The 25,090-nt window shown below is 39.9% G+C and overlaps 1 pseudogene across 1 annotated transcript in view; it reads right to left on the bottom strand.

Annotated features, from left to right (window-relative positions):
- LOC149181418 (protein STICHEL-like 1) overlaps positions 1-19,325 on the bottom strand; it is a 92,441-nt pseudogene extending 73,116 nt beyond the window's left edge. The window contains exons 1-3 of the transcript XR_016257005.1: positions 18,992-19,325; positions 18,786-18,859; positions 15,860-18,143 (exon numbers count right to left, since the gene is read on the bottom strand). The product of XR_016257005.1 is annotated as a protein STICHEL-like 1 (transcript). The remainder of the gene's footprint in view (positions 1-15,859; positions 18,144-18,785; positions 18,860-18,991) is intronic.
- Between the last annotated feature and the right edge of the window lie 5,765 nt (positions 19,326-25,090).

The raw sequence follows: 25,090 nt of genomic DNA, 5'->3' as shown, positions 1-25,090 counted from the left end.
TACAATGGTCTCTTTCTTGATATCGGCTTCTCTACAAAGGTCAATGAATTCATTTGAAATGAATTCTCCTCCATTATCTGATCTGAATACTTTGATTTTCTTTCCAGTTTGGTTTTCAATCAATGCTTTGAAATTTTTAAATATATCAAAGGCTTCATCTTTGTGCTTTAGAAAGTATATCCAAGTTTTTCTAGAGAAATCATCCACAAAGGTGATATAATATGTAATATCCCTCCCCTTAATAATAAATAATAATATAAATAATAAATCACTTAAATAATAAAAATAATAAATCATAAATGATATTAAAAATATATACAAAATAATAATAATAATAATAAATGGTTATTCTCTAAATAAGAATAAATAGAAATAACACAAGAAAAGCAGGAAAAAGAAGAAAATAAAACAAGAAAGCTAAAGAAAAGAAAAGAAATAAAACAAGAAAACTAAAACATCAAAAGAAAAGTAAAGAAAGCTAAAAATCAAAGTCGCATGTAGACACATGGAGTGTGTGCATGTGGTTCCCCATCCAATGTTTTCTCTATTTATTAGAGGGTGAGGAGGATGGGAGGCATTCCATCTTTCCAAGTTTCTATCTTTCATTCTCTTGGGAGAATGGTGTTCTAAGACTTAGGAGTCACTGGCAGTAGTCCGTTGATTGAAGGCTTGGGGGTGGCCAGTTGTAGCAAATCCTTGCACAATTGAGCCTACGGTTGGGTGGAGAGTCGTCCTCAAAACCTTGTTGTCATCTGGCAGACATCAATCACAGGTAATATAGGTATGTGCTTATTTGTTTGATTCTGATTTTAATTAGGAAATTAACTTTATATTTACTTTGGACTGTTACATAATACAAATATCCACCTACGGAAGTCACTGGCATAGATCCACACCTATTATTATAATTATAAATATATATATATATATATAATATTAACAATAATTATTAAACAATTTAAATAAATAAGTAAATTATCTTTTCAAACTAACCACTAAAAATATTTTATTTATTATTTTTTAATCCTAACTTTTATCTTAATAACCTAATATTATAACTTTAATATATATATATATATATATTTATTAATTAATAAATAATTTAAATAAATAAGTAAATTATCTTCTTTTTTTCCCCTGGGAAAAAGTCGTAATTTCTATTAAGTTGAGAAATTACATTTTGCACATGCCGAAGCATTCAAGAAGAGGCAGCAGTGCCTATCGAGTTCTGTCTGTAAACTGTTTAATCAAAAATAAACATCATTCTCCACGCAGGGAGCTGTCCAAAATAGATACTGTAAAGTATAACAAAATTTGTGTCTGATGCTCTTCGCAGAGAGCCATATAGATCTATAAATATTTACAGCAAAATTACAAAATTATGAAACTGTAAATGGGCCTTAGCGCCCGATTTCCATCTGGTCATCAAAGGGCCTATGGTAATACTGGTAGAATGACCCTTCTCTCACCTCCTGAATCAGCCAATTGTCTCCTTGCCTGTGCGCTGCCTCTTTGGAGAGATGGTCAGCATCAGTGTTTTGTTCCCTGTAGATATGAAGACAAGTAAATGAGTCAAAAGAAGTTATCAGCCTCTTTGCCTCATCAAGAATGTGCCTTAATGTAAATGCATGACAATGTGATGCACCAGACAGCCAATTGCATACAATTTTGGAATCACCAAATAACTGGAGATGTCTACAGTTTTTAAGAATGGCAAAATGAATGAGGTGTTTTGCAGTGCATAGTTCAGAGAAGTTATTGGTTCCTCTGCCAAGATAGATTTGTATCTTATAGCTGTGTGATTCATTAAGGTGAAGTATGGCTCCTCCCCCACACCCCACCTCCTGAGCTGAACCATCAAAAAAACCCCAAGGTTTTGATTTGTCAATGTCCAGTTGTCTCAATATGCGGATAGGACCAGTATGTTCTACGTCCGGGATTAAGTTATACTCTGCAATGGTATGAAGAAGGATAGATTGCCAGTGAGGGACCTTTAGGTTGAATATGGCCTGGTTCCGGGCAATCCAGATAGCCCAGCAAGCAAGAGGTGGTAAATTAATAGCTTTCCCCGAATGTTCTGAATTCCAGTTTTCCCATGCTTCCATAATACTGCTTCCATGCCAATGTTTCAGATGCGAGAAATGAGAGATGAGGTCATTCCAGAAGCGAACAGTGATCCTGCAGGTCAGAAATAGATGTAATGTGCTTTCTTCGTCCTGGTGGCAGAGGTGGCACCGGAATGGTCCGTGGAAGGAGCGCTTCATCAAATTAGTGCCTGTGGGTACTTTGTCGAAGATGATATTCCACAAGAGCAGTCTAGTACGCGGGGCAGATTTGAGTTTCCATAATGACCTCCAAGTTGGCTGAATGACGGGAGGTATGTGAGTCTCCATGAGCTTTAAATAGCCGAGTTTCGGGGTATAATATCCATGTTTAGAATAAGCCCAAATGATTTCGTCGGGGCCATCTGTAAGTCTGATGTGGGCTTGAGAAAGTGCATCCGTAAATACAGTCCATTCATCGTGCCATTGCGCCGGAATGTCAAGTGCTTGAGCACTGGTCCAAGCTTGATGAAGAAATGATGAGTTGGCCTGATCCCCAATGTGCATGATGTGAGTTATGCCCCTGTCATTAAGGTGTTGGATGATGCCTGCAGAGAGTCTGTGAGTATTTCCACATCCAACCCAGGGATCCAGGCCAATACGTACAGCATTTCCAGCCTTGATGCGCCAAGTTAAACTTTCTCGGAGTAAAGGAAGGGTACCAATGACAGCTTTCCAGATGGAGGATATGTTATGATGCACTCTTCGTTCACTACATATCCAGTCCATCACATTCATAGGCCATATGTATTTTGCGCTTGCAACTTTGGTCCAGAGACTTTCTGAGGTGAGTAGCTGCCAACCAAGTTTGGCAGCCAGAGCTCTAGAGAATAGGTCAAGTCGCTTGATACCCCATCCCCCCCAGCGCTTAGGTCTTGCAATAGTGTCCCATTTCACCCATGCAAATATCCTACCCGGCTGGTGACCCTTCCAAAGAAACCTGCTACAAATATGCTGTAATCTGTTGAGAATACCCTTCGGTATCCAAGTCAGGGCCATCCAATAAACTGGAGTGGCCTCAATCACTGCCTTGATAAGAATGAGCCTGCCCGCACGGGAAAGATAACGGTGATACCAAACTTGTAATCTCTTTTCCACTTTGGCAATCAGCCACAACCAGTCAGCGATCCTGTAACCATTAGGCTTCAATCGGAAGCCAAGATATTTAATACCATCTGCCAGGGTCAGGTTATTATAAGGAAATCGCTGATTTGCAAATGCAACTTCATTGACAGAGCATCCATATGAGGTGATGGAGGATTTCTGTACATTGATCATCATTCCAGTAGCATGTTGAAAAAGATGAAATGAGTTATGGAGGGTGGTAGAGTCTCCAATGCCGCCATTGAGAAAGATAAGGATATCGTCAACAAAAAGAAGGTGTGTGAGGATGAGATGATCAGTAATCTTGATACCAGTAAGTAGTTGTCTATCACGAGCAGAAGAAAGAATTCTACTCAGCCCTTCCATGATGAGTAAAAACAACAGGGGGGAGAGAGGGCAACCCTGTCTAAGTCCTCTCTCAGAAGTAAAGAAGGAGGAGGCTTCCCCATTTAGAAGTACACTGTAAGAGACATCAGTGATACAGCTCATGGTCCATTTGATGAACTCATAGGGGAAGCCCAGATGAGTAAGCAGCAGCCTCAGATAAAGCCAATTGGTACGATCAAATGCTTTGGAAAGATCAACCTTAAGGATCATACCTTTCTGTTTTTTGATATGCATGGTATGCAGCAGTTCTTGAGCGGAAGCGATGGCCTCATGGATCTGGCGATGGTGAAGGAATGCAAACTGTTCTGCAGAGATGTGCTGAGAAAGTATAGGCTTGAGTCGGTTGGCAATGATTTTAGCAATGATCTTGTAAAGGCAATTGCAGAGTGATATAGGCCGGAAGTCATCAAAAGTGCAAGGGGCGTTTGACTTGGGAATAAGAGCTATGAAGGTAGATTTAATGGCAGAGGAAATGCGGCCTCTCTTTCTGCTATCTTCAACTACATTCAGGAGGTCTTGGCCTATGAGATCAAAGAAAGCAAGATAGAATTCTATAGTCCATCCGTCAGGTCCAGGACTCTTGTCTTTCTTGAACCATTTCAATGTAGCTTCTAATTCTGCCATCGTCACTTCCTTCTGCAGTTCGTCTGCATCATCCTGCTCGGTGTATCTGGGAAAAAGTTCGGCCACTCTCATAATTTCCATGATATTTGTCTGTGCAGGTGCTCTATAGATGCCTCTGAAATGTTCGGTGGCTAATCTGGTCAGGTTCCGTTGTGAAGTGACAGAGTCCCCTTGTGCATTCCTTAGTTCCCAGATAGTATTGATTACTTTACGCCCATTTGCAAACTTATGATAAAATTTAGTGTTTGCATCTCCTTCAGTGAGCCATATAGCTCTGCTTCTGAGTCTCCATCCTTCTTCTCTTTCTTTCAGAATTTGAGTGCGCTTAGCAATCAGGGCAATGTAATTCTCCTTACAAGCCGCTGAGGGGAAAGTCCCATCAGAGGATTCCTCAAATTCAGCAATGACCTTTTCAGCTTCCTTGAGAATTAAATTATCCTGAATTCGCTTGTGGTGAGCCCAATTCTTGGTGAGTTGCTTAAGTTCCTTGAGTTTCCTCACGAAACCCTCTGAGATATCCTCATCATCTCTGATAGCGTTGGTTCGCCAAAAGTTATGCACCAGATGTATAAATGAGGGATCTTGTAGCCAAGCTGCATTGAACTTATAGGGGCTCTTAATCTTGTGGGCAATATCTTCAGCTTCTAAGAAGATAGGACGGTGATCAGATATGCCCCCTGTGCCAACCCATTGCCGGACTCTGGGAAGTACATTGACTAGGGCTTCCTTAATGAGGAATCTATCTAGCCGCCTAGCAAGGCTCTGATCACCACTCCTGTTATTGGTCCATGTGTATTGGAGCTTGGCAGACGGTATGTCGACCCAGTGATGGTCCTCCAGTAAGCTGGAAATAGTATCAGAAAGAGAGTCGATCTGAGCAGAGTGTCCCCATGATTCACTATAACCAATAGAGAAGTTAAGGTCCCCTCCAAGTATAATATTGTCTGCCTGAAACAGCTCCGAAGTAAGAAGGTTACTCCAATAATTAGCTCGGTCAGAACAGGGACCATATACATTGATTATCCTGATGTCATTAACAGCTGTATGAGTGCAGATGTCCATTCCAATAAACCCTCTCCCTCCAAAAGTGTTCTTGATCTCCACAACTTTATTATTGACCCCAATTGCCAAACCCCCTGATCTTCCAGACGCATCCAAAGCATGGAAGGTCCAGGAAGGAAGCCAGCCAGAGAGAGTTCGAATGAGGGGGTCAGCATGACAGAGAGTCTCTTGTAGGAAAACGAAGTCCATCTGTGATGTAAGGAGAAGTCTCCTGAGGGCTAGTTTTTTGGCTGAACTAGCAAACCCCCGGCAGTTGAAAGACAAAAATTTCATTAGGGAATGGGTGCAGGGCCATTCCTCGCTCTAAGGGCCCGAATGATGGTTTGCTGTCGCCCCAGGGCGACCTCAGAGTCAGCAGTGTGTCTAGCCTTGGATATACGGGAGGGTCTGCCCCTGGAGGCCTTGTGAAATGGAGTTTGACTGAGATCAAATCCAACAGCATCAGGTCCTCGGTCTTTAGAGCGGGGCCGGAGGGAGTAGCGGGGCGGAGATGGAGATGTGATTCGAGAGGGGGAGGCCAGCGACGAAGAGATTCTGGATGGAGGAGCCACCGGTGAGGGCTGTGGAATGGTGCATGAGAGAGAGGAATGCGAGTGATTATGTATGGGATGGGGCGCATGTGGAGAAGAAGGATATATTGAAATGCCGGATGCAGGTGCAGATAAATGAGAAGATATGCCCAAAGTCATACATGAAGTAGGATTGGACAGAGAAAAGTAAGGTGACTTACCCGAAAGCGTCAGATCCTCTTGTCCAATGGTCGTCTGCAGATCAGACGGGACCGGCTGCGGATCAGAGGGTACCCCTGCATCTCCATCAGTTCCAGCTTTCTCAGGTTCTTCCTCGATCGGAGGGGGTACCGGTGCCTCAGTGTTCTGATCAGGCTGGTTCTCAGGTTGGGTGTCCCGCGGCTGAGGAGCTGCATCTTCAGAGCCGAATGTACCAGATTTCTTGAGGAGTGGGCAGTCTCTGTATAGGTGGCCCACCTTGTGGCAACGGCGACATCTATATGGAACTCCTTCATAGTCGATGATCTGCCTGCGTTCAGTATCCCTCCATTGGATCGTAATGTATTCCAGCAGGCCCCCTCTCGTGTCCAGATTAATGAGAATCCTGGCGTATGCCATCATTCCAGTCTGCAGATAGGATTTATCATATCCCATATAAACACCGATAGCATTCCCAATCCTCTTAAAGATGTCCTCTGACCAGTACTGGAGTGGTAGACCAGGTAGCCTAATCCATACTGGTCCAATGCCAATTTGCTCCGTCTCAGGGTCGAAGAGAGGAGTCCATCTTTTCAGAAGCACCGGTGCATGGTCAAAATGCCAGTATGATGAGAGTACCCAGTTAGTATGGTCTGCACGCGCGAAACGGAGTGCGAACCATCCCCGCACGAAGGTCTGCACAAATGGGATATCAACCAGATGGTGACCCCAAACATCCGCTGCCCACTGCTTCAATCGTGCAGCCGAGTAACTACGGCCACGGATGCGACCGACCAAGACACGGTCCGCAAAATCCATGGTCTCACCCCAACGAATGTCTTCTTCTAACCGGAGAAAAACGTCCTCCTCCCTGGATTTAAAACACTTATATTTCCGCTTAGGGCCCCTGGGGGGGGGATGACGAAGGGGATGGGTAGGCAGAGGCGGGTTCTCCGACTGTAAATCCGGGTGCCGAGTCGGATGGGGGTGACCAAGTGGGTCAGAAGACGATGGTGCTCCAGTGAGAGGAGGAACTACGGTAAAACTGCCAGACGAGATCTCGAAAGAGACAGGGATGCCAATGGAAGGTCCCGGGAGGGAAGGGTTGTGGTAATGAAGGGGGATAGAGTTCGAAACCAGGGGAAATGAACCAGGGTTAGGGTTTAAACCGCTCGAAACAAACCCTAGGTTAGCCGGAGAGTGCGGGGGAGTGGTAAGAGCGGGCCAGGAAGGCGGGTCGTCCGGGAGAATAACAGGAGGAATTGAATGCGGTTCAGAGAACGGAAACGGCGGAAATGGAGCAGAATAATCCGAGCTGTACATACCTCCAGATGCGTCAAGGGGGGTGCGCCAAATGGAGACCCCTTCCAATGGGTCCGCAGAGTAATCGACGGCTTCAATGTCTTCCATTGCCAGCTGCTCCTAGGATCTGCAGACACCTCGAAACGGAAAGTAGCCGGGGGAAAACGACAGTTGAGAAGAGGCCGTCCCGAGCAGTAGAGGATGTTCCGTCGCAGTTACGCCGTTAGTCGTGATGCGGGCTCAGACCACCATGAAGTTACCAGCAGGTGAAACGGCGGAGCGGTTAGGGTAAACAGTCACAGCGGAGAGCAGAACGGAAACGGGAAGGTGGTTCATGCACGGTCTGCAGGGTCCAGGAAGACCTAACCATAGCCCTTGCAAACCCTAGATCGTCCGTACTCCATGTTATCTTCTTAAACTAACCACTAAAAGTATTTTATTTATTTTTTAATCCTAACTTTTATCTTAATAACCTAATATTATAACTTTAATATATTTATATATATATATATATATATATAATTATTAATAAATAAATAAATTAATTTTTAAAACTAACCATTAAAAATATTTTATGTATTAATATTAAAAATAATAATAATATTAAATTAATGAATAATAATTTGACCTGGGTCCTAAGGTCAAAATTAGCCGTTGGTCGATTTAGCCGTTGGAGTCTCTGCTCAGACTATTTAACATGCTAAGCTGGATCTGTTTCTTCAACTTGTCCTGACGATGAACCACACTTGTTGGTTCGAAACGCGTCGACAAATGTCTGTCTACATGTGATTTACGCCGAAGTTATTCTTTCAACTATTATGGATCACAGAAGCCTCAATTCAAAAATTTGAATGAATTTGCTGTAGGATGTCATGAGATTTGGTACTGCTAGAGGGAAAAGGCCCTCTCGTTCTCTTTCCACTTTCACAACCAAGGAAAACACCATCATGTTTTGATTGGATTTCTGACATTCCATAAACCATCTTCTTTACTTTGGGCAGTGCCTTATAATGAAGATGAGCAAATCTGCATTGCCATAACTCAATCTGATTGAAATTGCATTCTTGAGCCATAGCTTTAATAGATCTCCCATTGACATTGTAAAACCCTTCGACTCTCGATCCAAGAGCAAAAGCATTTTTCATGTTTGTTTTCTCTGGCGAGGTTAACACCTTTCCTTTTATAAAAGCCAGCTTCATTCCTTTATCTTCTAGAGCATATATAGATACAATATTTTTCTTTATACCAAGAACATATGAAACATCTTGAAGATGAATAGTTTCTCTAAGATCCAAATGAAAAGAAACTGAACCAAACCCTTTTATAGGGTATGTTGTGTTACCTCCTGTTAGTTTTTGTATCATTGGATGTGTTCTAGCCACGAGATTTGGTGGAGAGGCTAGAATACATGTATTCTCCAATACCCAGAAATCGTTCCTGGAAATTCCACCTGGAGACGACTTAATTAGATTATTAATCGATTTTTAATATTTCCTAAGTCTAAACTTAGGAAATGTGATTAATTAATCATAATTAATTAAGTCATTGGTGTGAATGTTCTAGAACCTCACACAGATCGAAAAGGAAATAATCTGGGCCATCGATTATGTTTTAATCTTGGTCGTTGGTGCTCCAACAGAAGATTATAAGAAGAAGTCGATGGGTAGATGGAGAACACACCAGTGCAGTTACTCAGTTGCCCAGGCAGATCGATTTTCTCAGTGGTTGTGATTCAGCAGAGGAGATAGAGCCAGAGGGTGAGTAGCAAGTGAGAGAGAGAGGATAGAAGTAGGAGCCCAGAAGGCAGATTTCCGAATTCAGGAAGAGGCAACGTGAGGAAGAGCGTATTCCACAAGAGCACTGCGTAGTCACTATGCAGAGAGTGACACAGAGGCACCAGCATATGGGCAGAGGGTCCATCTCGGGGTCAGGAAGTTGTTGTGGAGAGTGAGAAATTTCTTATAAAATTTCTCTCAAGATTTTTCTTCTCTGTCTAGATTGCCAAAATTCTTGTACTAAGATTTGTTGTTGAAAATTAATAAGAAAACCCTCATCCGCTACACCAGTTTTCCCACATTGTGTTTTTCTGGGGACAATTGTCCAAAAATAACTGTGTTAATGTTTTCTATGTGTGTGCTAGAATTTCTCTATTTCCAGCACTTTATTTTCTGCAGTAATTTATTGTGAAAATTGCAATATTAAACTTGTTTGATATTTACCATAGCAAATAAACTGCATAATCAATTTGACTGTTATAAGAATATTTTTTCAGTTATTGCAATAGATGAAATTTTCACATCTCCAAGGATAATGTTTAAACCAGTCTCCCTCTCAATCAATTAGAGAGGACTTCTTTATAACCAGAGAAGTGCCTAGAGGCACCACTATCCCTAACCAACGATCTAAAGAATCTGGAGGAGAAGCACTAGACAAAGCTAAAATCAACAAGTACTCAAATTGAGAAGTAGCAACATTATTTTCAAACCTTGTATTTTTGTATCTCTTCACTATAAGCACTGCTTCTGCCTTCATATCTTCTTCCTCCATAATTCCTCCTTTTTCGATCAGGGGACTAATTATTGTAGTTGTTGCTACTCCTTTGATTATAAGATGATCTTCTTTCTAAACAATCTCAAGCATAATGCCCATGATTGTGACAGTTACATTCAACATTCCTCATGCTCTTCTTGAAAAACTTGGGTTTGGAATTTGGCTTAGAAGATTTTCCCTTTCCTTTCTTCTTCTTTGCTTGTGCAGCGAAGGCAAATGGTTCTCCTTCTTCATGTCTCTCTATTTTGCCCCTTGAAATCATCCTTGATTCTTCCTGCTTGCATCTTCCGATCAATTCATCAAAAGTTGGTAGAACATTGTTATTGCTAATAGTAGTAATGAATACTTCCCAAGCTACAGGAAGTCAATCAAGAGTTGTGTGTACCAATTCCCTATCAGACTATAGGCAAGGGCTCGCCAGCAAACAAAATTTGGTCCATGAGTTCATTAATCCTTATAAAATAAGACTGAATAGATTCTCCCTTATTCAATTTGATATTTTCAGTTATTTCTTCAAGTCAAGGATGTGATTCAAATTTTGGACTTCAAATATGCCAACAATCTTGTCATACATTTCCTTAGATGTCTTCAGTTTGGAGATACAGGTAAGAAGATGGTCTTTCAAAGAATCAATGATAATTTTGTAGGCTTTGATCTCACCTTTCATGTATGCTTTAGCAACAGTAGGTGCATTTTCAGGAGGTTGGGGTACACCTCCTTGGACATACTCTATAACATCTACTCCATCCAAGTTGATGTCTAGTCTGAGTTTCCAAGCAACATAATTTGAAGCCCCTGCCAATTTCTCCTTGTCCTTGAAGAAGGATGTAGCCATCTGAACTGATCTATTGTTGTATTTTGAGCAGCAAATAAGGTCTTTCAATAGATAATTGCCTTAAGCTTATTGTTCTTGAGCTTTTCTTCACCACAGCTCTAATACCATGTTTAATTTTGCAGATTTAAAATTTAATTTCTGAGTTCATAAACCATAGAAGACAATCAATGAACAACAAGACACAAAATTTGGTCCAAAACCAAGGGAAAACCCCACTGTGAGGGAAAACCTTTTTAAAATGCTCTTCTATTAGATCGTCTTCAAATGTTCAGCAAAGATACATAATCAGAGTACAAAACCCCTTTTACAAATAACAGTAGTAACAACCCTTTTAATATGACAGCTTCAGAATACCACCACAAGCCTCCAAAGGCTTCCAAAACAAGAGCATTAGACACAAGTGCGCGAACAAAGTGCACAAGTATGAGAGCTAAATACTGAAAGCAATATTCTCCAAATGCAAGATCATAATGCTACTGAAGCAAGGGCAATAAATCAATAATGAAATTCTGGTGCGAAAGCAATATCAAGAATAGAATATCTCTGGAGCGAGATCAATACAAGAGATAAATACTTCTGGTGTGAGAGCAATACCAACTGAATAATACTTCTCTAGAGCGAGAGCATTAACAAAAACAAATAACAAGTGCACAAACCACTAGTGCGAGAGTTGAACTAGAGTTCTGAGATTTGTCAATAGATCTGCCAAACGATAGATCTGCCAAATAATAGATCTGCCAAACAATAGATCTGCGAGATAATAGATCTTCCAAACAGTAGATCTGCCAAACAATAGATCTGCCGATGATGATAAGAGATATGCAAATCTACAATAGATCTGCCACTGATAATAAGAGATCTACTATTGATAATAAGAGATCTGCCAATGATGATAAGATATTTGCAAATTTGCAATAGATCTTCTACTGATAATAAGAGATCTGCCACTGATAATAAGAGATCTGCCAATGATGATAAGAGATCTACAATTCTGCAATAGATCTGCTACTGATAATAAGAGATCTACTACTAATAATAAGAGAGATAAATTGTTGATGCGAGGGCTTGATCACCAATGCGAGAGCTAGATCACCAAAGCGAGAGAGGGAGAACTCGATGTGTTGCAAATGAAAGATTCTCTTCAATATATAGAAATATTTGAGGCAAAATCCCTTCCTCGAATTAAGTGTTTTGGAAGCTCCTAGAGTGATCCATTAGAATTAGATAACTTAAGTGATTTTATTTTGCACATGTCTAATTTAATCACTTTAAGTGATTTTATTTTGCACATGTCTAATTGCTTTATAAAATAATTTTGAAATAACTTTTGCTCTTATGAAAAATAATTTGCTCTTGAGAAATAATTCGCTTGAAGGATGAAATGGGTTAACCACATAAAGTGATTTCTAGGGAAATTTCTCCCTAGTTGCTCAAAATTCAACAAACTCGCACTGCTAATTTCAACCTCCTTTCATGTCACTGAAACACTATAAAATCTGTGGAAATCTTCTCTGGAAATATTCTCCCAAATCTCCGTTGAAACCCTTGTTGCAGGTGTCTCCCTCTGCTTCAACTGCACCCTTGCCAAATCACTGCAACTGGGTAATTCGAACTGCTCAAGGGTTGTGTCTCTCCAACCCCATCGACTTGCTCTTTATAACCTCTCGTTGAGCAACCAATGGCCATGATCTAAACACAACTGATGGCTAAGATCATCTTGACCCCATCAAGTGACTTTTCCAAAAGTCTCTAGAGCAAAATCGATTTGCCTCAATTCATCTGATTTAAATTAACCAATTTTCCTAAGTTAGACTCAGGGAAATTTTAATAATTGGCCAATTAATCTAATTGAGGTGTTTTCTCACGAAACCTTTTATGGGTATTGGAGAAAATGTGTTCCTGAGCCTTATAAGCAATATAGAGAGACTAGAACACATTTGTTGCTACAAAAAAAAACTAACACATGTTTTAGCCCTCAATACTCAACCCTCCATTAGCCTGTTGTCCACTCAGCCAGCTACAACAACCTTTGACAAAAATGCAACTTTATAGGGTAAAATTAAAAATTAATTTTTGAACCTGTGGCCAGTCCTACAGCTCAATCGAATCTTATGTCACTTATACATGTGGATAAAACAAAGCTTCCATGGGTCGATTATATGTCGTTGTTGTATGCATGTATGTGTGACTGAAATAACACCTTATCAGAATCCTCCAAAGTCTGATCTGAAGTGGATTCACGTCTCTGTTATAGATATAAACAACTTTTTTGTTTATTAAGGAATTCTACGTGGCCTGATCTAACCTGGATCCATGTCACATATACGTGTATTCATAATAACGTTTCACTCCTACTTCCCAAGCAAAGGTTGTGCTCGCACCATGCCATTGACTTGACCACATCGGGTACAGAGAATTCCTTTACTTCCACAAACTCTTGGCTTCCCAAGCATAAAAGGAGGTGCCCTTGGTCTTTCTGATGTAGGCAACTACCTCAAACTCTAGCAGCCTGTGAAGAGTTATCACATCTGACAGCAAAAGTAGCAGTCTTTGCGAATGTAGCACATCCATGGTCATCATCACCTCTTCGGAAATCCAACCACGGTTCTCTCCAAGACATATGCCTCAGTCATAATGCCACTTCCATCACTGCCATCCGATGGACCATGGTATGTTCTGTCTAGACATGGATTCCGGCACGTAGATTCTGAGAGAACTGTCGATGCAGCCAAACAAAAGTCGGCATCCCCATGAGCCCATGCTTTCAATCTTGGCAAGGCAAACCTTCACTAGTTGATTTAAATCATAAGCATGGTGCACTATTTTTGTTGAATTCTAAGTACTTTTCCATTCTTAAATTTCTTTTAACAGTCTTCAATCTGGTGATCTCCTCCTCGACTCACAAAATCAGGCGAATTGTGATGTGCAAAGGTACATCTACAACAAGTGATTGAAGAGCAGAGGAGCATCGATAACAGCAAAGCGGAAAATAGCTTGTGACAAATATTCACGGCATCATTCTTACTGCCAGAGCAACCCCTTCAGATTAAAGTTGGGAGCTTTGCTTTTGTTATTGAGCAAAGAGGGCACGCTACTTTTCTGTTAGAGGTTGCAAACCATTGATCTCTATCACAGAATCTTGCAAGAACAACTAGTGCTCAGCCTCTACCATCATAATGGAACTCTGCCCTTTTTCTATCAGACTCTTCACAACCGAACTGCCCTCTGCGATAAAATATCATTTCTGTGTTTGCTTCCTCCACAAAACCTTACGACCCTTTCGAAGATGATCACAAAAATTGCACAGACAGATTTGTTGTTCATAGTACATACTTCTGATCTAGCTGCCCTTCAAAGTAGCTATGATTCCATGTTGAATTTTCTACAAGATAACAGTAGAAACCAAATTTTCTGATCTGATAATTACTATCTAATGATCTTTAACAATTTATCTTTGTGCCACTGATATCATTGAGCAATTATACATAGAAAATCTCAACATTAACGCAGCGAAAAATAGTAGGATCATAAAAAGAGCCATGCACAAAAGAGACAACAATTTTTTCCCTGGGAAACCCAAACTTGGGAGAAAACCCAGCAACTCTTCTTCTAGGAGAAATTTTCTTCAGCAAGGTTTACAAATCCAAATTGTCTATAAACCTGTGCCGAAAATCCAAGTCCAATTATTCATTACTTTCAGCTGATAAATTAATTTTGCTGTGTATAAGTAATCGGAATAATTAATTGGGTTAACACGACCTTCTTGGTAGCAGAAATTTCACATTTTTTTATCAATCAGCCAGTTATTGGAATTGTTGTTCCAACCATACTTTCCAATTTTATAAGCAATGCTACAAGTGAAAAAGAAAACCTATAGATATTCAGGACTAGAGACATCAAATCTGAAGAAAATGCAGCCCAGACACAAAAGGAATTGTTGTTCTAGACATACTTTCCAATTTTATAAGCAACGCTACAAGTAAAAAAGTGAAGAAGAAAACCTATAGATAATCAGGAGTACAGACATCGAAGCTGAGGAAACTGCAGCCCAAACACACACAAACTCTTCTTGCTAAATACCCAAGGAATACAGCAGCTGAAACACAACAACTTCACATAAAATAGTAAATACAATGTAATGAAAGCACGAATATATGAATATGGGTCTGCAGAAGGTGCATCGCGTAGCACAGTGGCCCACCCTAATGGAGTTTAGTACATCACTGTTTGTTTGTAGCTTCTACCAGATGTATCGAAGGTTTAGGACCATCTAGCTCTGGAAAAGCTAGCAGAATTTCAGAACTGTATGGACGAATCACCAAAGATCCTTAAAGGTCAACCTTTAATTAGGAGGGTTGGTCCTGAAAGGTCTTGCAAGGTTTGTTCTGAAGGGCAGTGAGGTCCTGACTGAAAGGTCTTACCAGACTGGAAAAGGTTACAACCCTTCATAGAGCTCAGGTAAGACATAAAGCATGGAAAAACGTGTCTAAGGGACCAATTATCTTCACTCAAAATTTGGCAGACATCATCTTTCAGCACATTTTCAGTATGCATCTTTCCGACTGCTTCTAGGGCTATACTGCATAAACTAACACTTGCACCCCAGCTCTGTAGTGGAATGTCCTCGATATATGCCCAGAAGCAAATACTCTGCAGATCACATCTTGAGTTATTCCAAACCTTGCTCTTTGTGAAATCTGAACCACTAGTTGACTTTCAAAAGCTATCCATAGGAAGCACAGATTCTTCCAACTGGAAATAAGTTTTTCCAACTCCTTTCAAACACTTTCAAATGCTATCCACAAGAAACATAGATTCTTGCAATTGAAAATAAGTCTTTCCGACTCCTTTCAAACTAACTTCAATTCCAGTAAACATTTATATCAAACTGAAGACATTACCTTAGCGACCTTGGATCTTAAATCCTGTAGCAGCAGATATTCTAGTAATGCTAGTAATATAAATTGCAAGGTTGCAAAAGTTACATGGAACTATCTCCCTTTAGCAGAAAGGGCATCCACAAAAAGTGCAAAACAAAACAGCAAGGCAGCCATACGAAACATGGTTAATTCTTTATCTATTAGGATCAAGTGAACTAACTACAAAGGACATAACATGCATTGTCCTTTGCCAAACAAGCACAAGCAAATGGAAGTAAGCAAGAAAAGTAATAAAAGACAACTTACAAGGTCATGCACCAGGGATAGAGTGATCCTTTGCCCCAGCAAGCTCAGCTGATCAAGCATCATCTCTGCATCTCGAAGAGAACCATCAGATTTAATGGCTATTAAATCCAGTGCATCAGTGTCAACATACAAATCTTCTTCGACTGCGAGTTTCTGCAACCTGCTTACTATTTCGGAATCCTTGATCTTCGGAAAAAGATGTTTTTGACACCTTGACACAGCAGAGTGTGGCAGTTTATCTGGGTCGCTGGTGATAAATATGAAGACAGCATGCGCAGGTGGTTCTTCTAGACATTTGAGGAGGGCAGCCCACGTTTCAGGTACTAACATATGGCATTCATCGATAATAATGATTTTGAACCGTGAGAAGGATGGAGCCAAAGCAACACTCTTGAGGAGAGCTTTTACCTTCTCTAATCCGTTGCTATTGGTAGCATCCACTTCTCTCACGTCCACACTCTTACCAGAGGCCAACGTAGTACAATCTCTGCAAAATCCACATGGTCTGAGTTCCTCGAGTGAGAGACAATTGAGAGCTGCAGCAAATATTCTGGCTGTCGATGTCTTCCCTGTACCACGAGGACCTTGAAAGAGATAGACAGGGGCAACTTTACCTTTCAAAACAGCATTAACAAGAGATTGCACAACCATATTCTGTCCTACCAACTCGTCAAAGGATCTTGGCCTGTATTTCAGGCTCAAATTCCTGTGCCTGTTTGCATAGACTGCCAATTCTCTACTTTCAGATGTTAAAGCAAGTTCAAGTTTTTCTCGACCTTTGTGCTTTGACCTCTTCCCGACCAACCTGCCAGCCTCTTCCAAGAAAAGCTCTCCAAAATCATAAGAGGAACCATCACTTCCATCGTCTTCTGAGAATGCACTGCTTTCAACACCATCAGTTAATAATGGTAAAGCTTCGATATTAAGATCTACCTTGCCTGGCCTTCTGGAGTCATAAGCAGACACAGGTGAATCTTTCGGCACAGAATTCTTTCCTCTAGAAGTCATCTTGCTATCTTTCCTCCGTATATAATTTGCCAGACCACGAGAAAGATTCTTTGCTGTGCAATCTGGGAAGTTTTTGCTTCTATTTCTAGGATTCCTGGACCAATAACAAGGGATTCCACATCCATGCCTAGGGAAGATGAAGCCGTCCATTTCATCATCACCAGAGAATGCTGTTCCATCACACGAGCCACGAACGCTGGATTTGCAATCCTCATTCCTGTTCAAAGAGCATGCTGATGTAGGCGTATGTGAATCATCCTTCTGCCTCCGTATATGTTTTGACAGTTTGGAGGAATGCACTTTTGCATGGCATTTAGTTCTTGAACCTCGACCTTTGACTGCATCTCTCATTAATAAGGGAGACCCTGAGCGTGAACCAGAATCTATGCCTGAAGTTGTTCTTCTGTGCATTCTGGAGAAACCTACACTGTCATCTCCATCACTCATATCCGCTTCTCTATATGGAGTGTCCTCATCCAAGGATAACAATGATAATGCCTCTGCTGAATTATGAATTTCATCATTTCTTATGGTAGGGGAAATGGTAATAGGTCTTTCCCTAGAATCGTCTCTGCAACTCGATGCCGCTTTCTTAGATGACCTGTCTCTTTTAGCTTGTTTAGACAAAATTCTGATAGCTTCTCCGGGATTTTCAATATCGCTATGCTCTACTATTCTCTTTGCAATATGAGGTTCAGATTTATCGACAAACCTTCTCAACTGTCCTTCTCTTTCACTTCTAACCAGATCCCTCCGTTTGGTCTCCATTAGATATTCAACAGACTCATCCGCCTCATCATCACAGCTTTGGTTTCGCCAATTATGAAGCACAGCCCTTTCTCCTTCACATCTTCTCTTCAAGACATTTTCGTTGGTTGCCTGCCTTTCACTACTCTTGATAACTGGCTCCGTTTCCTTATCACAGTCCATAAGATGCTTCGCACTGTTAAAGTCAAAACTCAATCTTCCGCTCCCTTTCTGAGGCACTTCATCTTTCTCTGCTCCTTCAGAAGCCATTCGCTTCACCGACTCCCTTTTCAAGCTCACATCATCAAATTGATTCTTGCATTCCTCTTTGTTTTCGTCCTCGACATCTCTCAGATACTCACTGCGGTGAACAGGCGATTCCCAACTAGAGCATGCTGCAGAGACATTGAACTTCAGCGAAGAGCTAGTCACGGGATCCCTCAAAGACCGAGCTCTTCGGAGAGCAGTAAGTTGTTTTGTCAACGGAATATCGACTGAATGGCGCCCTACATCCAACATTTTCGCGATCCTGCAGATAAACACCAGTCTTTATGGATCTTTGCACAAAGCAAGCTACTTTTCTTTCAAGTACGTATTTTGGCATGTGGACTGTATTAAAGCACCGGATTTTGTTGAAACAGGATCTAATCCTCATAAAATACGAGTGTGTTTTCATAACCCAAACAAAATGCTACACATTTGTCAATCTACTGCCTGCTATGAACTTTATACAAACGTGATAGAAAGCGTCCAGGGTTAAAAGGACAAACTTAGCGCAAACATGCTAAGAAAGAATGCTATAAAAGGACAAACTTAGCGCAAATATGCTAAGAAAGAATGCTATGACTTCGCTATTTCGGCGTAAAATAATGTACACGTTACTGTATAAAATAAACGAGTATTATGTCAACAACTATCAATCGCAATTTCAGCTTTTTAAGCTGAAAACATCCAAATAAACCCACCTAAGCGATTAAGCCATTAATGTAAACAAAATTACCAAACTTTTGCTCAGCAATTTCAGAGAGAATTACTAAAGTACTTTAACATTTTAAACCATCAATTCAAAAGAGTTACGACCCACTACAAGCTTTCCTTATTCCAAAATCAGCTATATCAATGTCCCACGTCAAGATCACAAAATCTAGTAAACTATCAAGTCTGAACATACCCGAAAGGAGTCCTGAGCTGCAAAGCGACAAATTCTTTACTTTACTGTAGAATTCCGCAATCTGAATCAGCAAACTGCAAGGAAACAACTGAAAATTATACACGTCTGACTACATAGATCCGAAGTTTTCCGCTTCAGACAACATTAGATCAGCTGCTCATAAATGAGCGAGAAAACAATGCCGTTTCGAGCTATGTCCGCCTTACCTTCCTGGCATAAAAACATGCGCTCCGGCGTAGCGAAGGGAGGCATCACATGGCTGCTGCAGCAAATTCTAAATGTGGAAACTTTTGCTTAAAATAATGGAGTGGTGAAAAACGACGATTTCTTTCTTTTCTTATAGGTCTTTGGACCGCGTTTTCCCAAAGCTTACAGCTTGCTCCTCGGTTTGAGCCAAACACCTGGGAGGGGGGGCAGCTGCAATTTCTTGTAACTTGTGAATTCCAAATCCATTCCCTTCCCGCTTCCGCTTTCACTTCCACTTCCAGAACCTGGCCGGGACTGCAATGTCCGGCTGAACTCTTGGTCTGTTGCAGCAGACGGTGGCAGAGCATGCGCAGAGCTTTTCCGACATGAATGCTTTTTCTGTCTTTGAGACTGGCAATCTGACGTGGTGAATCTCGAGTGAGTTTGCCGCCATGTCAGCAGCCACCAGAGCTTCTGACATCAATTCTATTGTTTTGTGTAACAGCGTGACGTGACATGTCTCGAGTGGGTGTATTTCCATGTCAACATCTGCCAGATGACAGGGCTCACCAGACGCAGACTCATAAATAAGCATGCAACTTGCTCCTTTCTTTTTCATAACCGTCTACGCTACTTGGCCATTTGGCCAGACTCGACTAGTCACGTGCCACATGTGCTTCTTTATTAAGCAACGGTGATAACGGTAGGAAATTAAAAATCGAAGAACGTGGATCTTGTTCTAGGCCTTGGTTGGGCCCACGTAAACAAAGGTTATATGGTGAATGTTGCGAGGAATTTCAAATTTATTTTTCTCTTCTCGAAATAGGTTCATGAGCATGAGGTAGGCTTGCAGGGAGTTATATTTAAAAAGAAAAATCTTATGAGCACAGTACATTATTAGTTTGGAGAATGCAGTTAAAAGATATGAAGACAAAAATGTTCACAAATGAATCTCGCATCTTTTAGGGGAGAGCAAACAGTGTTGCTTTTTCATTGATTAATCAAACAATCCATACATTTTTTTTTTATGGAGTTTTATAGTGTTGCTATTTTGTTGATTATAATAGAGTTTTATAAGGGAGAGCAAACAGTGTTGCTCTTATATTGATTAATCAAACAATTAATACATTTCTTATAGAGTTTCATTTGAATAGGAAGATCAAAGAAACCCCTAAAAAATAGGATTTAAGTCTTAAATACAAACAGAATCAGAACAACTTAACAATTGTTTTTTCCATTATTTTGAAGTCTCCCCCTTAATAGAGAAAGAATTTATTTCCACACCTAATATCTCCCTAAACAACTCAAATTTCATCTTTCCAAAAGGCTTGGTGAAAATGTGAACAACATTTTCACAAGTACGACAATATTCAAGAAAAATATATTTGAACTGTATCTTCTCTCTAACAAAATGAAACTCAGCATCAACATGCTTTGTTCTTGCATGGTAAACTGAATTATTTGCCAACTTAATTGAACTTTGGTTATCACATTTGATCACAGTAGCCTTCTTTTGTTCTTCTCCAACATCTTGAAGAACTCTCCTCAACCAAAGAGCTTCACAAGTTGATGCACACAAAGCTTTATACTTTGCCTCAGTGGATGACAAAGATACAGCGGGTTGTTTCTTATTACTCCATGAAATAATCCTGGATCCAATGCTAAAAGCATAACCTGCAGTAGATCTCCTATCATCTGGATTACCAGCCCAATCTGAATCTGAGTAACTTGTCAACGCAACATCAAATGAATCAGTATACTTAAGACCAAATCAATTGTTCCTTTGAGATACCTGAGTACATCTTTCACTGCTCTCCAATGGCTTTCTAGAGGTCTCTCCATAAACTAGCTAAACACACTAACAGAGTATGCTATATCAGGTCTAGTTATAGTAAGATAATTCAAGCTTCCCAATAGTCGTATATACATTGTACCATCAACCTCCTCTGAGCCACTATCGCTGTGAAGTCTCACATCTTGTTGCATTGAACAAAAGCAGCTTTACATTGATTCATTTTAAACTCCTCGAGCAATTCTCTGACATATTTACCCTGAGAAACAAAAGTTTGACTGATATCTCTCCAAATTTCAAGACCTAAACAGTAATGTAACTCACCAAGATCTTTCATCTCAAATACTTGTGACATCTTCACCTTAATTTCGTCAATTAATTAATTGAATTTCCTGTAATAATTAAATCATCAACATACAAATAAATCAGTACAACATGTCCCCTTGAATAAAATTTGGTATGCTGGTTTGGATCACTTTAACTCCTCATAAAACCCTATTGAAAAAAGAAGGAATCTATATTTTCATACCATGACTTGGGTGCCTACTTCAGCCCATACAAATCTTTCTTTAATCTGAAAAATAAATGTTCCTGCCCCTTTTTCACAAACCCTTCAGGTTGTGTCAAATACACCTCCTCCTTTAAATCATCATTCAAAAAAGTAGACTTTACATCTAATTGGTGAAGATTCCAATGGTACTTTGTAGCTAATGCAATTAACAATCTAATAGTGTTTAGCTTAGCTACAGGTGCAAATGTTTCTGCATAATCAATGCCTTATTTTTGTGAGTACCCTTTTGCCACCAATCTAGCTTTGTATTTATCTATAATGCCATCTGCTTTAAACTTGGGTTTGTACAACCATTTACATCCTATGGGCTCTTTACCTTTAGGTAGTTCAGTCAATTCTCAGGTTTTATTTTTCATTATTGAGTCATATTCTTCCTTCATTGCTTTCCTCCACACTTCATGTTCATTGGCTTCATTAAAATTCATGGGTTCTATGACATTTAAAATACTACTCATCAAGGCATGGTCCTTATATCTTTTAGGTAGGTGAATCTAGCATGAAGATGTCCTTGGCAATCCATTATCTTCATCTTTGTTCTCTGAAGGTCCTTCTCCATCTCTAGGTGAACTCTAACTACTAGTAGTATCCATATCACTCGATTCTTCCTCAAGTTTCTGCTACTCTCTATCGTTAGCTTCTTTTGTAGTGTCTTCAACTTCAGGAAGTATGTGTCACCTTTCATACTTGTTGTCCTTATTGCCTTTATCTACTTACTCATGGAAAATTACATCTATGTTTGCAAATACTTTGTGAGTAGAAGGATCAAACATTTGTAAGCTTTAAATTTTGAACAGTATCCTACAAAAATACATTTGATGGATTTAGCATCAAGCTTCTTTGTATTCTCCTTCGGAATATGTGCAAAGGCTTTGCACCCAAATTCCCTCAAATGATGAACAGCTAGTTTAAAATCATACAAGGCTTCGAATGGAGCCTTGAGATCAAGATAACTTGTTGGACTTCTAGTCTTTTAAACAACAATGTTAATAGCCTTAGCCCAAAAAGCATTGAGAGATTCTTACCTTTAATCATACTTTGGGCACTATCCACCAACGATCTGTTTTTCCTTTTTGCAACACCATTTTGTTGTGAAGTGTAGGGTACTATAAATTATTGCACTATTCCATGATCCTTGTAGTACTTGATGAAGTTCCCCAACTTGTACTCTCCCCCTTGATCTGAATGGAGGATTTTTATGAACTTCCTTGTCTGCTTCTCTACCATGTTTTTGAATTCTTTAAGTACTCAAAAACATCACTCTTTCTCCTAAGGAAGTACACCCAAGTATACCTTGTGCAATCATCAATAAACAATAGAAAATAATAAGCACCTCCTAGGGATCTGGTCTGCATAGGTCCACAAACATCAGTATGAACAAGTTCTAATACGTCTCTTCTTCTCCTATCAGAATTAGAGGGGAATTCATCTTTGTGCATTTTTCCTAAAGCACAACCCTCACAAGCAACATATTTATTCTTTAACATAGGGAGTCCTTCAACCATTCTTTGTTTCTGCAACAATAACAAATCATGAAAATTTATATGACCATATTGCTAATGCCAAAGACTCTTTGTTGACATAGTTGTAGAAGTCAGTGCTTGATGACTCTTACTGGTGACATCAAGTTTGTACAAGCCCCCTACTCTGACTCTTGAAACAAGAAGTTTGCAACAATCCAGCAAGTCCTTTACTATGCAGTGTGTTTTGAAGAATTTAACCTTTAGATTTTGATCTATGATTGTGGACATAAAGATCATATTTTTCTTGATCTCGGGCACATACATAACATTATGAATGTGCTTAACACTGCCATTTGGTAAAGTCACTAGAATATCTCCATATCCCTTGATCTGTTGTGCATGATCATCTCTAAGATAAATGTTTCCACCATTACTTATTTCCTTGAAGTTCTCATACCAGTCCTTATTGCATGTCATGTGGATTGAAGCTCTAGAATCCACAAACCATGCATCAACATCATCAGTTTTAGCAGACCACACAACATTAGACACAAACAATTTGAGATTCTTAATATTAGAGTTTAGGGCTTCTCCTACAAAATGTCCTAAATGTCTTCTGTGTTTATGCCTTGTTTCATCATTTTTCTTTTTAAAATAGTCTCTGGAAAGATGCCCACTTCTACCACAGCAAAAAAAATATATTCTAGAATCATTTCTAGTAGATGACATACCTTGATCTAGCTTTGGAGATGGCCTTCTCTGAAATGGACTTCCACCTTTACTTCCTTCTCCTTGTTTCCCTTTGAAGAATTTATTTTTTGCCACAAGTGCTAAGTCTGGATTCTGAGACTTCAAATTCTTGCGCCTCTCTTCTTCTTGCATCAATATCCCTGTTAACTCATCAAAAGAGGGAGATTTCTCCCTTGCTACAAAACCAATAATGAACATTTGATAGTCCTCTAACATCCCATTTAAACTAATTGTAACAAGATCAGTACTGGGTATTGATTCCCTTATATCTCTCAACTTATCTTTCAAGTCTTTGATTCATGAAACAAAGGCACTAACATATTAATTTTCTTCCATTTTAATATAAAGGAGCTTACTTTTCAGGAAGAGGACCCAATTTGTATTTTTAGTCTCATACAAATCCTTAAGTGTAGTCCAAGTTTCATTGGAAGTTATACAATTACAAATATGAAGAATTATATTCTTTCATAGAGATCCGTAATAATACCTTTGCTTTATTCTCCCGCTTCTCCCAATATTGGATCGATGCAGTTGTCTTGCCTCCAGTCGCACTTGGTTTTCCTTATTCTCCCTTTGTGATTGTCAAAACACCATATCCTTCCATCAAAGTCTGCAACTTGAATTCCCAATTAACATAATTGGATCCGTCCAATTTATTCGTTTCATTCAGATAAGTCTCTGCAAGTGGATTTGTCATCTTGACAGAAAATCCCAAACTTCAACAATGCCATGCTTCTTGCTTTGCATTTCACAAGCACCACCTACTGCTCCAAATATATATTTGCAAAACAAATCTAGAAATAGACTCCAATCAAGAATGCACTTCTCTCAATAGATTCAAAAGTGGAGCTCAATTGATTTTTAAATTGTACACAATTTTAAAACAAACAAAAAATAAGCCTCGCAAACAAACATACAGGCATAATCAAATATCCACACATTACATACATGTGAAAATAAAAATTTATGTGTATCAACATTCTCAAAACTCATGATGGGCACGACTTTGAGACTACACACTAATAAAAAAATGTCAACTTTCCACAATTAGCGCACCTCTCGGTCGCACTTCATGCTTAATAGGGGGCGCGTTGATCTCGTTTAATAGGTGTGTTGGTTCTTCACAGGGAAACACCACTCAACCCTTCACGATGATGGAGACATGCATACACTGATCATAAGGAGCAATCGAGCTCCTCGTGGGGATAGATAGTACCACTTCACATATACAAGCGACAGGGTTAAATGCTTTGTTCTCGCTTGGACGGACGACAAAGGGTCGATCCAGTATGGCAAAGGCTCGAAGATTTACGCAGAACATGTCAACTTGGCTGAGGTCGGCTCAACCACAGGTCAACTTGGCCCAAGTGTTGTTGATATTCCAATCCCTGTCAAGTGTGGTCACATACAACACACCAATCCACTTATTTCCACGCAAATTGCCTCTCCAGCGCTCAGGGTATCAATAGTCAATGCTCGGCTCTACTCCTTGGCTCAATCGCCAACGCTCGGCTCTTGATTGCAATCAACAATATCACTCAACTCT

The sequence above is a fragment of the Pinus tabuliformis genome, chromosome 3_2 (assembly GCF_031772625.1).
Source record: "Pinus tabuliformis cultivar Carrire ecotype Pingquan chromosome 3_2, CPIR1, whole genome shotgun sequence".
In the NCBI taxonomy this organism is placed as follows: Eukaryota; Viridiplantae; Streptophyta; class Pinopsida; order Pinales; family Pinaceae; genus Pinus; species Pinus tabuliformis.
Note: the sequence above shows the minus strand (reverse complement) of the source record. Positions and strands in the feature narration are given on the sequence as shown.